General features: G+C 46.1%; 1 protein-coding gene across 1 annotated transcript in view; it reads left to right on the top strand.

The window, feature by feature from the left end:
• Alpk2 (alpha-kinase 2) overlaps window positions 1–17,395 on the top strand; it is a 115,987-nt gene that overhangs the window by 40,255 nt on the left and 58,337 nt on the right. The gene's annotated exons all lie outside the window — the stretch shown is intronic.

Here is a 17,395-nt window from a genome sequence, read left to right as displayed (position 1 = left end):
GATCTCAAATGATGGAACAATGAGGTTGAGATCCGGGGGATGCGGGCATAAGGCAGCAGCTCTGTAGTTTGGCATCTTGTTTAAAGGTAGGAGCACTGTTGCCTGTGACAGAGCAGTTTCACTTCCCAGAATCTACCTTTAAGCAAATCATTTCCATGTTCCCACGGAGCCTGTGACATACGGGCTATGGAGTTCAGCAGGTGTGTCCAAGCTTCTGCTATTGCGGACACACACGATGCCACCATACTCAAAGTTCATGATCGGGAACTGTGACTCAGTTGCAAAACAAATAACAGATCACAAAACATCTCGTGCTGTTTGAAATAAGTTTATGATTTAGCGTTTGGCCACGTTCATAACTGCTTTCTGCTTCATACAGCCATGTGTGTGGGCCACAGGTTAGATATGCCTGAAAGGCAATGTTGAGAGATATGTATAAACAAACTATATAGCCCATTCAAATGATGGGTGGATCACAATTTATCATAGGCACATTCCAAAGTAATACATACCACATGGTACAGTTTATGTCCCAAAGTCAATCTGTCATACTATTTGTTATACCAAATGAAAACAAGTGCTGGGGGTGGGGAGGAGCGAGAAACCCTCACACACTTCTGGTAGAAATATCAACTGGTATAGCCACTGTGGAAATCAATGGGGTTCCTTTTAAAACTAAAAATAGAACTACATATGATCCAGCTATACAGTCCTGGTGTGGTGGTTTGAATAGGTTTGAACCTCAAAGATTCAAGTGTTTCAATGCTTACCATGGGGAGTAGCATTAGGAGATATGGCCTTGTTGGAGTAGGTGTGGCCTTGTTGGAGTAGGTGTGGCCTTGTTGGAGTAGGTGTGGCCTTGTTGGAGGAAGTGTGTCACTGTGGGAGCAGGCTTTGAGGTCTGCCCAGTGTGGAATCAGAGTCTCCTCCTGGCTGCCTTCAAATTAAGATGTAGAACTCGAGGCTCCTCCAGCACCATGTCTGCTTGGATGCTGCCATGCTTCCTGCCATGATGATAATGGACTGAATCTCTGAAGCTGTAAGCCAGCCCCAATTAAATGTTGTCATTTGTTAAGCATTGCCTTGGTCATGGCGTCTCTTCATAGCAATGAAGCTCTAACTAAGACTCCTGGGTATGAAACCAAAAGACAGAAATGATTAACTCTTGGGAAGGAGGTGAGAATTCAATGGAAGAAAACATTAATGATGTTTTAATATTTTAAGGAGATGGAATTCATTTTTTTAGATAAGTTTTCCCTATGTAGATCTGGCTTGCCTAGACTGTACTAAGTAGATGATGCTGTCCTTGAACTCACAAGTACCAGGATTAAAAGGATGGGTTGTTCCACTGTGCTCAGATTTTCTTTAGAAAAGGAAACAAAACTTGGAGCTCGAAACTTCTTCCTTCTTTTCATTCATTCATTCATCATTCATTCCTCTTTCTTTCTTTCTTTCTTTCTTCCTTTCTTTCTTTCTTCCTTCCCTTCTTTCTTTCCTTCTTTCTTTCTTTTTCTTTTAGAAAAGGGAAAAAAATCCTTGGAGCTGAAAATGTTTGCTGTTAGTTCTGGTGAGCAAGCATAGCCTTGAGTAGCTTGCCCCTTTTTCCTCAGTGCAGGAAACAAAACATAAATATCTCTAAGTTTCAAGGCACCAAATCTCAATTAATTCCTGATTTTGTTGCCAAAGTGAGTATCAAATAAAGTGGAAGAAAGAGCAAGCCTTTCTGGGGCTCAAAAGGAAACAATGGAGAGATCCAAAGATGCAAACACTTTGCACAAACCCCAGCACAGGCTATATCTATCAACAAAAGCCAAGCATGGTGGAGCAGTGTACTGGGTATAATCCTACTGCTTCACAGGTAAAGGTGGAAAGATCAGGAAAGAAAGTCATTCTCAGCTGCCAAGGACCAGCCTTGACCTGGAGAGGGGCTTCTGAGGGAAGGGATGTCTGGGAGTAGCGAAAACAAAGGACTGCAAGCCAAATCGTGAGTCCAAGCTGGTGGCTTGTGCTCTGCTTTCTCTGGAGATCTCTCTCTCTCTCTCTCTCTCTCTCTCTCTCTCTCTGTCTCTCTCTCTCTGTGTGTGTGTGTGTGTGCATGTGTGTGTCTTTGTTTCTCCCTATGTCTCTGTCTCTCTGCCTCTGTCTCTCTGCCTCTGTTTCTCTCTCTCTCTCTCTCTCTCTCTGTGTGTGTGTGTGTGTTTCTTGTGTCTCTCTGTGTCTGCCTCTCTGTCTCTGTCTCTCGCACTCTTGCTCTGTTTCTCTGTCTCTCTCTGTCTCTGTCTCTCTGTCTCTGTCTGTCTCTCTGTCTGTCTTTCTCTCTCTCCCTCTCTCTCTCTCTCTGTGTGTGCATGTGTGTGTCTTTGTTTCTCCTTTTGTCTCTGTCTCTCTGCCTCTGTTTCTCTCTCTCTCTCTCTCTCTCTCTCTCTCTCTCTCTGTGTGTGTGTGTGTTTCTTGTGTCTCCCTGTGTCTGCCTCTCTGTCTGTCTGTCTCTCGCACTCTTGCTCTGTGTCTCTGTCTCTGTCTCTGTCTCTGTCTCTGTCTCTGTCTCTCTCTCTCTCTCTCTCTCTCTGTTCTGCTCCTGCCCATTCTTTAAGCAGTTCTCTCTTGCTATCCTAAAAACATTCTCTGGATAGCTCACCTCTTGCAGATCATAAGCCCAGACAGTTTCACATATCAATCCAGTCACTTACTCCAGACTTTGTTCTGATTATTTATGAATCAGCATCCTATGACCCAAGAACCATAATTCTTAGGATACAGCAAGCATACATTTTCTTTTAACATTGCAAAAGAATTCAGAGATCTGCCTGCCTCTATTAAGCACAGAGGACAATCTAGTTGGATTGGACCCCACTCTGAAATTACCATTTCCACCACACCTGGGCCTAACCTTGCTCTGGGCTTATAACTGTCTGTAACTGCAGCTCCAGGGGATCCAGCACCCTCTTCTGTCCTCCAAGGGCATTGCACACAGGTAGTGCACATAGGAAGGCAAAGCACACATAAAATAAAAATAAATCCTAACAAAAATTAAAAGTGAACAATGTGACTGTCATAGTTAGGGTCTTATTGCTGTGAAGACACACCATAACCAAACCACCTCTTATAAGGGACAACACTTGATTACAGCTGGCTTACAGTTTCAGAGGTTCAGTTCATTATGATGACAGGAAACAGGGCAGAATCCAAGCTGACATGGTGCCAGAGAAGGAGCTGAGAGTTCTACATCTTGATCTGAAGGCCATCAGAAGGGGACTGTCTTCTCAGGGAGCCAAGAGGAGGGTCTCTCTTCCACACTGGGTAGAGCTTGAGTACTGGGAGACCTCGAAGCCTACCTACCTAGTGACACACTTCCTCCAAAAACATCACACCTATTCCAACAAGGCCACACCTCCTAAGAGTGCCACTTCTCATGGGCCAAGCATATTCAAACCACCACAATTCCCAAGCGGTTCATGAAAAGATAAGCAAATTTACCAATCCCTTTCCTCCTCCCTCCTTCCCATTGTCCCGTGTTCCTTTTCTCAAATTTCAGAGATAGTTCTGAAAGCTATGGTAGCACACGCCTGTGAGCAGACAGGTTTTTCTACTGCCCTGCTGGTGGGGCTGCAGACTGGCATGCCATTTTTATCAATATGTTTAAAATGTGAATGGTGGCTCAGTAATAAGCCTACTAAAATTATCAGACCAACAACTGATAGAGCCATCATAGTCTCTAAGAGTTTCATATTCAGCTGGTTTGTAGCAGAGTTAGTCTTAGCTGCCCCACGTTCTTATGGATGGAAGTATTAAAACTGTTTTCCTGGCGTGACATTTAAATGGCAAATGAATGAACATCTTCCTGAAATAAATTTATTTACCGGGGCCACGCAGACAGTCAGACGTCCTGTTATGTTAGTTGTACGGTTAGGAGGCTCCGTGACAACACCATCCCCCAAAATGTCTTTTATTTAATTTTTAAGAAATACTTTCTACACATGATTTTTCTTTTTGGGAGGAGGGAAAGAGGGTGTGATTGAGATGACTTCCCAATTTCTATACCTGGTCAGCATTTGCACTGAGGATGGGAGAAACAAGCATTGCCATCAACTGCACACACACACACACACACACACACACACACACCACACACACACACACACACACACACACACACACACACGTATGCATTCACTCTTTGTGTGGTCCCAGGCTCAGAGAGTGTAATCAACATGGCCGGGGCATATGCGTTTTAAGATCATCGTAGACCACAGAAAGAGTGCGGTCTGGGATTGATCATGGCCCCAGTGGATTATGACTGAGAGGGAACAGTGTCATTCAGGTCCTATTGACTGCCCCATTTAGGAAGTGACTTGGTTGTTTCTAATGCTGAGGATAGTGCTGGAAAATTAACCAAGGAGGAGTACAAATCATTAGATAACACCTTAGTCCCCCACTTCTCAGGCAATGACTCTAAGGCAAGGTTCACAGTGTCCTCTGCCCTCCATAGTGGCATGTCCATTCATGACTATTTACCAGTTGTGTTTTTTCTTTTGTTTTCCTGTCTCACACTTCTGTTGCCCTCTGTTTCCTGGGGTTAACTCCCAAATGAACTCTATCTAATTTCTTACATCAGGACCTGCTTTTGCTGGGGAGAGATTCTAAGGAAGGCTTCCTAAACTCTTTCATGAGGGCTTAATCTCCCATAGCCCAGAAGACTGGGGATGGGCTCTCCCTTTCTTTGTAATGGGGTTTCCTGTAGACTACATTGCCTCAGACTCATTGTGTAATTGAGGATGATTCTGAACTCTCCTGATCCTCCTGTCTCCACATCCTGGGCACTACAATTGCAGGTATGTACTGCTATCCCCCTCCCTTACATGGTGCGAAGGATAGAACCCACAGATCCATGCATTTCTGTCAACTGAGCTTACACCCTCCCTAGCCCCATGAGGGTGCTCCCTTCGAAGGGTTGGCCTTGAAGGATGCTGGCCCACTCACCCATGTCTAAAGTCCAGCGCTGCTAGTTTCATAACCATTCTGGTGCTCTAATCTCCCATATGACCACGCAACTGTTATTTATAGCCTCCTCCCTGTTTTATAGCTCTTTTCCCCTGACTTTAGAGTCTTTGCAGTAAAGCCTCCCCACCCCCATGACAGACAGAATGCTGGGTTGTGTCCCAGCTGGATTGTAGATTCCTTGTGAGTAAGGGTTAGGGTTTATTGGGCACAACCAGTGCCTGTCAGTGAGAAGAGATGGGTGAATGTTGTACTTCAAATCACCCTGGGGGGCTGGAGAGATGGCTCAGCCGTTAAAGGCTAGGCTCACAACCAAATCACCCTGGGATCCATGGGTCCACATGGCCAAAGGCTGTGACAGCAGTTTCAGAACCTTTGTAAACAGCCACCACTGAAATAAACACCAGAACCATATTCACTTGTTTTAAGCTAGAAAGAGGTGTAGTTATTATAATAGCAGTTTATAGACCACCTGGACCACTCTGGGGCAGGAAGTCATGGAGAATTAGAACCTAAACCATCAGTATGTGAATTCCTCAAAACTCAGATTGAGAGGTCTCAGTCACTCTCCTGTTGCTGGGAAGAGACACTGTGGCCAAGGCAACTCTATCTGACTGGGGGCTGGCTTACAGTTTTAGAGGTTTAGCCCATTATCATCATGGTGGGAAGTATGGCAGCCTGTAGGCAGTCACGGTGCTGGAGAAGTAGTTGAAAGAGTTCATCGTGATCTGGAGAGAGGGGGGGAACGAGAGAGAGAGGGAGGGAGGGAAGGAGGGAGAGAGGGAAGGAGGGAGGGAGAGAGAGAGAGGAGGAGGAGGAGGAGAAGGAGAAGGAGAAGGAGGAGAGGAAGAGGAAGAGGAAGAGGAAGAGGAAGAAGAAGAAGAAGAAGAAGAAGAAGAAGAAGAAGAAGAAGAAGAAGAAGAAGAAGAAGAAGAAGAAGAAGAAGAAGACGACTGGGCCTGGCATAGGCTCTGGAAACTTCAAAGCCCACCCACAGCAACATGCTTCCTTCAACAAGGCCCAACCTCCTTATCCTCCTAATCCTTTTAACTCCCTGTTGACTAAACAGTTAAATATGTGAGCCTGTAGGGAGCCAGTCTCATTCAAACCACTACAGAGTAAATTCTCCAACTCCAGAAAAACAAAAGCTCTGGATTCCTTTTCTGTATGAAATGAAGGCTGAGAGACACACCAGTCGATTGTCCAGACCCATTTTACTTCACAGTAGCTGAACAATGCCCTCAAAGGCGGCTGCAGTCCTTCTCCAAGGCATCTCCAGGCCTCATAGACGTCACCATGCTAGGCAGAGGAATGAGGTTGAGGCCGTTGAGTGTGAGACTATTTTGAACTTTTGGGACGGGCCTATGCGATCACTAGGGTCCTTGTAAGTTGAAGAGAAAATGAGAGAAAGGGTGAGAGAGAGATTTGGAGGTGCTGTTTCGCTCACTCTGAAGGTAAGGAAGTTACCACGAACCAATGACTCATTGCCAGCTCTCCCTAGAGGTTGGAAAAAGAAGGTTTCCTCTGGAAAGACACAGTCTTGTAGAACCCCAGACCTTAGCTCACCCATGATGGACTTCTGACCTCTAGAATTCTAAGATAATAAATTGATATATTTTTTATTTCTTTGTCTCTGAGACAGGATCTTATGTAGGTATGGCTCAGGCTGACCTTGAACTCTTGATTCTCCTGCTTCTGCCTCCTAAGTGCCGGGATTATAGGTAGACACCAGCATGCCAGTGAATTTTTGTTTTTCTAGGGTTGGAGAATTAGGTCAATCTGAGTTTTGAGGAATTTATGTACTGACTTTTCAGGGACTTCTAATACTCTACATCTGTGGTAACTGGCTACAGAGACTGCTACAGATGTAGCAAGCGGTCTGAAAAAGGAGGTATAATGTCTTGTTTTGGTTTTACTTTCAGGTATCAGAGGAGCCTTTGTTCTAGAAAACCTGGCACAGAAAGGGAAACAAGTCTGCCTTGGATAGGGCTGACTCGATTTTTGGGACTTGAGAAATCTCAGAAAGGAAGGCCACGCCCAGCACCTCCACAACCAACAGCTTCCAAGACAGGTGGTGGTTTTCAGGGCGCTGCTTGGACAACCCTCAGAGCCCCCAGAGTCACTGTTCCCAGGAAGAGTGGGTCAGGAGAAAACCTCTGTGGTAGGCCATGTCTAAATTCTGTCTTCTGGGAAGCAGAAAAATGGATGGAGATGGAGCAAAGGAAGCTGTGGTTGGGTGGGTGACGTCTGGGCAGCGGTCCCCATAGTTACCAGCCTCCTCATCACTGACGTATCGGGTGGGGAAGTTCGCTGGACAGCTGGCCTGAGCAGTGTAAAATGTCAGGCACTGTCCCTGGACAGCAGCAACTGTCCACCTCCCTCCCCAGAAGCGAACCTTGAAACAGTCTTCAGACGGTTGCCCGCCACACGTCTCTGTGGTTAAAGGAGAGAAAAATTACCTCATGTTGCTGAGCCCTGGCTAAATTCTGTCACCCTCATCAGGGACGAATAGAAACAAAAACAGATGTTTCTGTTTTCAATTATTAAACCAGGTCTGTCCAGTAAAAACGGGTGCAAGCCACATATGTAATTTTTTGATAGTACATCCATACCTTGTATAGCCATGGACACTATGTAATCCCAGGCCATCTTCCCTATTGGGTATGGATTAGAATTAGAAGTTAGGCCCTGTCCCAGGCAAACTCTACCTCCTGTCTCTGGATTTTCTTATCTTGCACGTCTCATATACAACGAATCTCATTCACACAGTCTTGCACATCTCATAAGGAATACAGTGTGTGGCTTTGTGAGTGAGGTTGCCTTCACTAGATGCGGTATTACCAAGGGTCATCCATGTAAAATTATCTACCGTATTTTTTAATATGGCTGTCTATGGATTGGATGTGTGCGTCTTAGCCTTCTCGTTATATGGGCATTTGAATTTTCACCATTTAGGGAATTATTCTGCATGAATGTTCTCATAGTAGTTTTAGGGTAGACCTGTTTCAGTTCTTTTGGGCAACTATCTTGGGTTAGAACTGTTGGGTAATTCTCATAGCATCTGAGAAACTTTTATACTTGTTTTTCAAGGGAGCTATACTGCTTTTATATTCCTATGAAGGATATGTTGAGAGCTGTACAAATGCAATTTTTACCTTTTCTGAAGACATTTTTTTGGAAATACAAAGATACAGTAAAAAAAAAACTTTAATCGTATTTTTGAACTCAATATAATCATATTATTTTAACATGTAATCCACATTAAAAGTATTAATGAGGTATTTTACATCTTTCTCGGTGGATCATCAGAATGTGGCATTTATTTTATGCCTGCTTCCTGTCTTAATTAGATGCTAGCTGACTGTTGGAGACGCTTGGTTTGTAGCTGTCATTCATACAATCACCAGTTGAAAGTGTGAATTTATATGTCTGAAATGTTACAGGCCTACTTGAAACATTTCTAAGCAGAACCACACATACCCATAAACATTAATTACAACTGAATAAAATTTCAACTTGGTTCCTTTATCATGTAGGCACTTTTCAAAAGCTTGCTGACAACGTCTGGCCAGAGGCTGCTAGACCACACGGCCCACCTCCATGATCTTTCTGTGTCTGTGATTTGTTTGTGCTCATGGTTTAGTTCTGTGTTTGAGACAAGTTCTCTATAGCTATGGCTGTCCTGGAACTTAATAGCCCAACCTGGCCTTGAACTTGTGGAGATCTGTCTGTCTCTGCCTCCTGAGAGTGGTGAGATCAAAAGTACGTGCCATCAGACCCAGCTGTTACTGTGATTTTTAAGAATGACCTGTTACTTCAGGTTCCCCCAGCTTTGGTTATAGTTTCTCTTCTGCAGCTGATCTCCCTCCTGCCCCGCCCTTTTAAGAGGACCTTATCTTCTTAGAGCAGCTTTAGTTTAAAGCCAACTGAGGAGAAAGCATAAAAAGTTCCCAGAAGGTGTTACCCTCTCCCCACTTCTGTCCTGGGTACAGGGCTCCCCTGTTCTTCAGGCCTGTGAAACTTCAAGCCACACCACCACTGCCATCAGGGTCCACAGTGTTCCTCAGGACTCACTCTCTTATTATTATTTTAATTAATTAATTAATTAATTAATTAGGGTTTTTTTTTTTAAAGACAGGGTTTCCCTGGGTAGCCCTCGCTTATCCGGACCTCATATAGACCAGGCTAGTCTTGAACTTGGGGATCCGTCTGCCTCCTGAGTGCTGGGATTAAAGCCCTGCTGCAGTGCTCACTCTTGGTGCGAATCCTATGGGTTTAGCAAGTGTGCAGTAGCCTGTAGCCTCCACTGTGATTCGTGCTTCTGTTCTAAAGGATGGCTTCTTATGTGCTATGCATTTCCGGCCTTGTCTACCAGTTTTCTGCAAACGTCAGGCAGCAGCACTGTCACCGAGACGCCGCTGGTCTCCTAGCCCTCAGCTCTTGACCTTATTTAATGACCAGTATGGCCTATGGCAGCCCTGGCTGCCAAGGCTTAGGCGTCCCAGTTGGCATCCTGGCAGTCCTGCAGCTTGTTGGGCAAGCTCCACTGTGTCTCTTATAATATTTAAAAAACAACATGCCACCCTGCCCTGGGGCTGTCTATCGGGTTACCAGCAAGCCACAGGACAAAGGAGGACACATTCCTGTGCACTTTGAGGTCACAGGTTATTGGTTTGGGGAAGTCAGCTATGGAAGAGCAGGAGAGGGGTGGGCTTAGGGTTGGGCTAGCTTTTTGTCCTGTGTTTTTCATCATTGCCAGGTGATGCACAGAGATGGAGAAGAGCAGCATTTTGTCCCTCTCACACCAGGGGCAGGGATCTATAGTTTCTGGGGATCCTGCAGGAGACTTCCTCTTCTCCCAAGGGCCATGTCACCATGCAGCATCTGCCTTAGCAGGTCTGGGGAGGCCTGGGGTGTGTCTGTAACAAACTCCCAGGGATTTCCAGTGACTGTGCTTTGAGTAACAAGGGCTTAGGGCTTTTCCCAGAAAGTATTTAGCCTGATCTTCCTCCCCCAGCCCCCAGCTTCCTCAATCATGCCCAATTGCCAATCAGAGCTGAGGGTAATGTGAGGGCAAATATGTGCTGGGGGCTGTGCTAAGCCCTCTGTTGGGGTGAGCTCATTTCTTCCTCTCAGTTGCCCCATGAGATAACCCTGTTCATCCTTCTCCATCTCTGCGATGGTGCTCTTGCTTTGAGCAGAGTCCTCCTGACTCCTTCCCAGTCTCCCACTGACTTGAGGAACTTCCCTAATTCCATTTTAGGTCTGACTTCCTTGACTCTCTTTGGAAGTAAAACTTATCAATGCATTTGGTGGTCTCTGATGAAGGACTAAGAAGGCACGTACTTGCCACCTTGTATCCTTTCATTAGATGCTACATTGTAATGGACAGGTGCACGGGATGGGTGTGCGGGATGAGAGCACGTGATTAGCTTTTTTTTTTTTTTTTTTTTTTTGCATTGCTGTGATGATGTACCTGGCAGGGAAAAACAAAACAGATAAGGGAGGAAAGGTTTCTTTTGGCTGATGGTTTAGTAAGGTTTCAGTCCATCATGATGGAGAAGACAGGGAGAAATTCATGGTGGAGGAAAAACCCAGGGATGATTCATGGACCAGGAAGTGGGAAAAAGCCAGAATCAGCGAGTTAGGCTAACCCTTCAAAGGCCTGTTCAGAGTAATCTGTTTGTACCAGACAGGACCACCTTATAAAGGACCCACATGCCTCCAAAATATTGCCATCCACTGAGAAGCATGATTTCGAAACATGAGCCTGTAAGGGACATTTCCTTTTCACACGGTAACAGTGTATATTACTCATTTGAGTAAATTTGACTGGTTTCAAAAAATAGTAACAAAAAAACTATAGTAAGGAAACAAACAAACACCAAGCTTACAATACTCAGGGATAGAACTACAATCCAATGGCTGGATCTGTTCCCAGGGCAAGAACTCAGACTGCCCCAGCCACTGCCTCACGAGACCAGTCTACTATTCCCCACCAGGTGACACATGACAGAAATGACAGTACCGCCTTGTTGGAGAAGAGTTTCTGAGAGTAGGAGGCCTCTATTGTAACAGTTAAATGAGTGGCTAGTGTTGGTAAACAGAGCTGTTCGTGACCAAGTCTGATAACGTCTGCCTGTCAGGCAGCCCCACCATGGGTCCTAATTGCACACTGCTCATCCTTTATGTACTGCATATTAATAAAGACGATAAGGCCACACAGGACAAGAAATTTGCATTTGGGCACTGTGGGTACCAGACATGACTCAAACCTCAGTACCATCGCGTTAACCTAAGCTGGCTGCTGTGAATTTGAACACAAATTCTAAGACAGTGGTGGTTCATTACTTCCGGATCCACGCACTACGTGGACCTAATTGCTAAGGAGAGTTTATAAGGAGGGACTCGCCATAGACAGTGTTAACTGAACAGATAAACTCCCGATGGAATTAGCTTTATCTACAGAGAGTGCCCATGTTAGGGTGATTTAGGGGAAGGCAAGGGCCAGTTAGTCGGAACATGATGTGCATAGAGATAATAACATAAGGAAGGTTAGGAGAGACGCTGGTAGGGCCTTTGTGAACTAAAGTGTAGGAAGACATCTTGTCAAATGCAAAGCAAAAGTAAGCCATTTCGGCTGTGTTCCAAATGCCTTTAGACACTATTCCCCCAAAGCCTTCTTTTACTTCATACACGGGCACAGCATCCTATGGGCCTGCCTAGTTCCTCTAGGTAGAGTTAAATAGTGAACAAAGGGAATTTAGGTCCAGCAAACTACACAGAAGTTACTGGGGAAAGAAAAACCCTTGAGTGACACTTAGGTGAAAGAACAATTACCATAGGTTGAGGGGCCATTTGAGCCATACCCTTTGCAGACTGCAAGGAAAAATTACCCGAGTTTATTATAGATCCTCACACCCACAGAATATGACAAGATGCCTAAGCGCTGCCCTTGAACTGTTGGCATGCTCAGGTCACGGATGAGAGGTGACTGTTGTCCTGACCCCTGTGTCCTCAGGCCCTCTGTCTCCTGCTCTTTCAATGCAGCAGTGTGTTGTCCCATCTTTCAAAGGACATGCAGCTATGTCCTCAAAGGACTCTTGCTGTGTGTGTCACACAGCAAGCCCTGAGAAACTGGAGTAGAGGCATCAGCTTGCTTCTCCTGGTCAGGACAGTGGTTTCTCTACCGCAGGGAGGTCCTCCTTGCTCCCGGGAACGGTGGTTTCTCTCTTTCTTCAAGTCTTTGGACAAAATGGTCCTCCTTGTGTTTGCCGACAGATACTTACTGGCTACCCAATATGGTTAGAGCTAGTACGTGCTAGGCATGCAACTGTATGCAAGACCAGGTCCCAGCCATGGGAGGGAGAGGCTTTATGGATATAAGGGTGTCCCACAGCAGCAGCTCAGGATGCACACTGTGACTGCTGATAAACCAGGAGAGGAAGCAGAGGTTGCAGGGGTGGGATTGGGGTTGGGGGGCTGCCTCTTGAAGGAAGGGTGCCTGGCCTCTTGAAGTTCTAATCTCTGAAAACATTTTAAGTTCCTCTAAGTTGGCCCCAGAGCCTGAGAGTCTGGAATGCAGGCTGATTTTCTTCCAATCTTATCCCTTACTGTCCCTATCTACTTGAATAGAGACAGAGAGAGGAAAGCCAAGGAGAGAGACCAGGCTGTAACAACACTCAACAAGGGTGTGTAAAAGATGTGTCACAATTTCTGTAGGCTCTCTCTGTTTCTCAAATCCACATACTCACACTCCTGCATGGGTGATTCCATGGAAGCCATCTTGCCCGGAGGAGGACTCTCAGTGGTAGAAGTGATAACACAAAGTTTGACAGAAGACAAAGAAGATCTGGAGTTCCTGAATATTCTAATCGCGTGCCTTGGTGCACTCCACCTTTATGGGGGCCTAGAAACCTACAGGATTAGCTTGAAGAATATAAATTGTTTTGAGTCACAAGAAAGTCAAAATTCAAAAACGGCAGGAAAGACTGCTACCCTGGGTGCCAGGGCCTTATCCCAGATACCTTCGTCAAAGGGACAAGGGTCAGAGAAGGCCGAGAAGAGACAGGAATGTAGCAGTACCATTGTCTTGTTGTGTATCATGTGGCTGTTTGTACCTGCTGACTGGCTAGGTACGTAAGGCCAGATGTTCAGATTTGCTGAACCTCTGAAGGAGGAGGGTGCAGAAATCTTCAGGCCTGTGGCTGATATGAAGGAGCAGAGATGCTGGTCCTGTCAGCCTCAGACAGGATCCTCAAGTGATTCAGAAGCTGGGGATACAGCAGCACTAGGAACACAGAGTCAGCATGCAGCTGGGGGAAATGCCACACCAGTTTTGAATATCCACTCAGATATGCTAGTTCGTAATGATCTGGGCTACAGAAACAGTTCAGCATGGAGCCTATGGTGACAGAGAGCAAAATGGACCCTGAAGGTCATCCTATCCTGTGGTGATGACTTATCTGAGGTACTTCCGGGGGACCCGTCAAGCCAAGTTGGAAAAGAGTCGATTTTCTTCTCTTACAACTAGGTTATCTCCTGGTACAAGCAACTTCTGGTTTTAGCAGACGTACCATGTAGCACCCGGGGACAAGGACTGTCCAGTGCTTCTCTCACAGCCACAAAGGTGACTGCTTTAACCGCTTATTTATTTCACAGTTAGGATACCAAGAACTGAGCCCCTCAGTCCTCCGAAGAGTGCTTTACAGTCAACCCTTCTGGGCCAGTTCCAGAGCGTGAGTCTCGATGCATTCCTAGTCTTAATGAGGTTCTAGTTCTATCGTTCTCCCACAGAGCGTCTCCTGAGCTGGACTCTCTGGTCTATATTTATTTCTTTAAAAAAAAGTTACAACAAACTGGGTTTCTTAGAACAAGGGACGGTTGTGATATCAAGGCTCAGCTCCTTGTGGAAGCTCTGAGAACACTCCCGCCTCCCAGCTTCTTTTGGTTGCTGGCAGTCCTGTATGCTCTCTAGCTCATAGCTGTTTCACACCAGCATCTGACGGCCTTCTTCCTTGTGTAAACCTCTGCGTGCAGATCTCTTTCTTTTTAGGACACCAGTCATCGGATTAGGGACCAACCCACTCCGGCCTGACCTCACTTGATTACATCTGCAAGACCGAGTTCTCAAATCAGGTCATGCTTAGGGATACTAGGGGCAAGGAAGGACTTGAATACATCCTTTTGGTCCTGTACTATGTAAAAGAAAGGAGGACCTTGAGTGCAAGCATTTATTGCTGTCTTCTTCCTAACTCAGGATGCAATCCCAGCAGCCGCCTCAAATGCCTGCCATGACATCCCCACCACTCCCCACCACGACAGACTGCAGCCTCAAATGTGGGCCAGAACAAGCCCTTCTTTTCCTCAGTTGCTTCTGTTGAGTGTTTTATCTCAGCAACAGGAAGAGCAGCCGCCATGCTCAGGCAATGAATGCCTGGAGCCCATGGGGGCTTCAGTGTATTTCTGTGAGACGAAGGAACTAGTAATTGGAGATTATCTGTTCTGCATTTTCTCCAACCCGCTCGATGCATTTCTTTCTTTCCAGAACTAGGATGACTTTTCCCCCATGCTGTGTCATTTCTGTCTCAGCGAAGCATTTACTGTACAATTGCCATCAAGTGTTTCCTCAGCCGGGATGTTATTCTGCGAACTGCGGCAGAGTCTGATTCATCCTTGAAGGGTCTAGACAGATTGGTGGACTTGAACCAAACCCAGCTAAAGAGTCAAGACAGGAACATGAAAACCCAGGTTCCCACCCCCTCCAATTGACCGCGCTGCCACATCTGTCAGGCTGCGGGGGGCGGGGGGAGGGTAAGAGCTGGGGTAGGAGGTGAAATCGCAAATTCTGTAAGTTCCCCTTTCTGCTGATGTTTGAAAAATGTATCTTTCTGAGTCAGCTTAGGTATTTTGATACTGTCTTGAGATTTGGGGCTTTTTTTTTTTAAAGTGATGATTTAAAAACAAGTGCTTTCATATCTCCCATTAAATAGATGGGGGCTGAACAGGAAAATAACCATCATCTTAGATCTTCATCTAAGAAGCTCTCCGTCTACCTTGGCAGCCGGGGAGCATTCAGTATGGACACTCAGCGGCCCTTTATAAGGACCTCGGAAGTGTCTGCAAGGCTATGCTACTGGCAAGAACGGTGACAAGGGTGATGGGATGGTGACTCCTGGTCGGCTGGATTTCACTTTCAAGACAGGGCTCTGCTTTCTATAAACACAGGCCCAGCCTCTAGAGGAGATCAGTCACTAGAGCATCATTCCGGGATCTTTCCTCTCAAATTCACGTCACTGGGCGGGGATGGATAAACGGGCGTGGGGTGAGGTACAGTTGGGCAGACAGGCTTTGAAGAGAAGGGTTAGTGGGTCGAAGCGCCCACTGGAAGTTTATGTCTACCTAGAATCGTAAAAAGGACTTAATCGTTATAATCAGTCAAGATGAGGTCATACTGGGTCAGGGTGAGCCCTTGTCCCGGAACTGTGAAGACAGAGGCAAGGCTTGGAGCAGTGAAACTACAAGGCAGGGATCTGAAAGACTGTGGGAGCCATAGAGGCCAGAGGAGCCAGGAGAAGCTTTGCTTAGTGCCCTCAGAGGGGGCACTGGGGACTCTGGCCTCCAGACAGAGAGAATAAATGCCTGGTGCTTAGAGTACCACACTGCGGTCACTTATTCCTACAGCTTTTAGAGGGCATGCATAGTAGTTCATGGTGTAAAGAGGTCATGGTTAGATTTCACCCTCCACCCCAGTTTTGCCTCTAGAACCTTCTTCTAATGCAGCATGGGGAATTAAGAAAGCAAGGATGCGAAACAAAACAAAAACCTGATTTTTGGCTTTGGCTTTAAAAAAAAAAAAAAGGAAGACTTATTTTATTTAATGTACACTGTTGCTGTCTTCAGACACACCAGAAGAGGGCATCAGATCCCATTACAGATGGCTGTGAGCCACCATGGGGTTGCTGGGAATTGAACTCAGGACCTCTGGAAGAGCAGTCAAGTGATCTTAACCGCTGAGCCATCTCTCCAGCCCTATCTTCTTGCTTCCTTCCTTCCTTCCTTCCTTCCTTCCTTCCTTCCTTCCTTTCATTCATTCATTCATTCATTCTTTTTTTTTTTTTGTAGCTCAGAAGGTCTTACGTCTTAGCAAGTAAAGGGGAGGGCCTGACTAGGTGGTGGCCCTTACCTTGGATATGCTAGGAGGAGGGAGCAGAGTCCGAGTCAGGCTCTGGGCTCTGGGGTCCTGACTTTATTTTTCTTGGTATCAGACTGATCATCACAGGCTAAGGGAATCCATGATGCCAGGAGAATTCCCCTTACTTCCTTTTGGAGATGCAGGTGCTAGCCACACATCTACCAACTCCTGGAGGGCGAGTTCAGGAATAGTAAGTGAGAGGGTAGACACAGTCCCTTGGGTCGTCCTGGGGAGTGATTGGAACCAGCCTAATGAGAGGGACATTTTGTTATTCTCCATGCATCCATCAAATCCCTGCATGGGATGGGGGCCCTTGATGGAGACAAGGTTAGTTCCAGAGATAGAATCAAGGCCTCACATGTTTGCACTCCTCTGAGAAATACAGGGAGGGAGCGTTCGAGTTATCTATCACAGGCAAACAACTGTTCACTGCGATTTTGGCTCAAGGCACAACTGAGTCCTGGGGACTTTTCTTCTTCTTTGTTTCAAAGCATTTCCCCACCTACCAGATTTCCAGAAGCTTCTTTGTGAATCATTATCTGTCTTTCCCCCCTACAAAGGGGCTCGTTTGGATAGATTTACCTAAAAGAGACTCTAAATTCTTAGTATTACCTCCTTTCTGGTCCTCTCTGGGGACGTGGCTTAGTAGTGCTTATGTAGTAGCATGCACAAGGCCTTGGGTAAATCTCCAACCCTGAGCAAAACAGGCTTGATGGCTCATGCCAGGACTCAGAAAGAGGTGGAGGGATGAGGAGGAGTTCAAGGTCATCCTTGGCTCCGCAGTGAGTTTGAGGTTAGCCTAATATATATGAGCCCTGACTAGACAAGCAGGTGTATACGTGTTTTAACCCTAACTCTCTAGCTGCATCTCGCAACTCTACATATCCATGGACACCATGAGACAAAGACAGCCACCCTCAGTGCCTGGCGCTGCTGCTGCTGCGATGTCTTCTGAAAGCTACACGTTGGAAGCCTCAGCCATCCCACGATCAAGAGAGTGGACACAGCATGTCCCTGGCTCTCTACTCAAAGGAGAGCCCAAGGCTTCAGCTTGGGCCTCTGGGGACCAGAAAAACGCAGAGCTAAATTAACAGGTGAAGAGTTTTGACTCCATGGAAGATATAAATTATCAAAGCACACAACGTATGGGGATTTTTTCCAAGAGGGAAATCAACCCCTCTACGGGGAACTCAACAGAGAGGG

Source organism: Rattus norvegicus, chromosome 18 (genome assembly GCF_036323735.1).
Source record: "Rattus norvegicus strain BN/NHsdMcwi chromosome 18, GRCr8, whole genome shotgun sequence".
Taxonomy (NCBI): Eukaryota; Metazoa; Chordata; class Mammalia; order Rodentia; family Muridae; genus Rattus; species Rattus norvegicus.
Note: the sequence above shows the minus strand (reverse complement) of the source record. Positions and strands in the feature narration are given on the sequence as shown.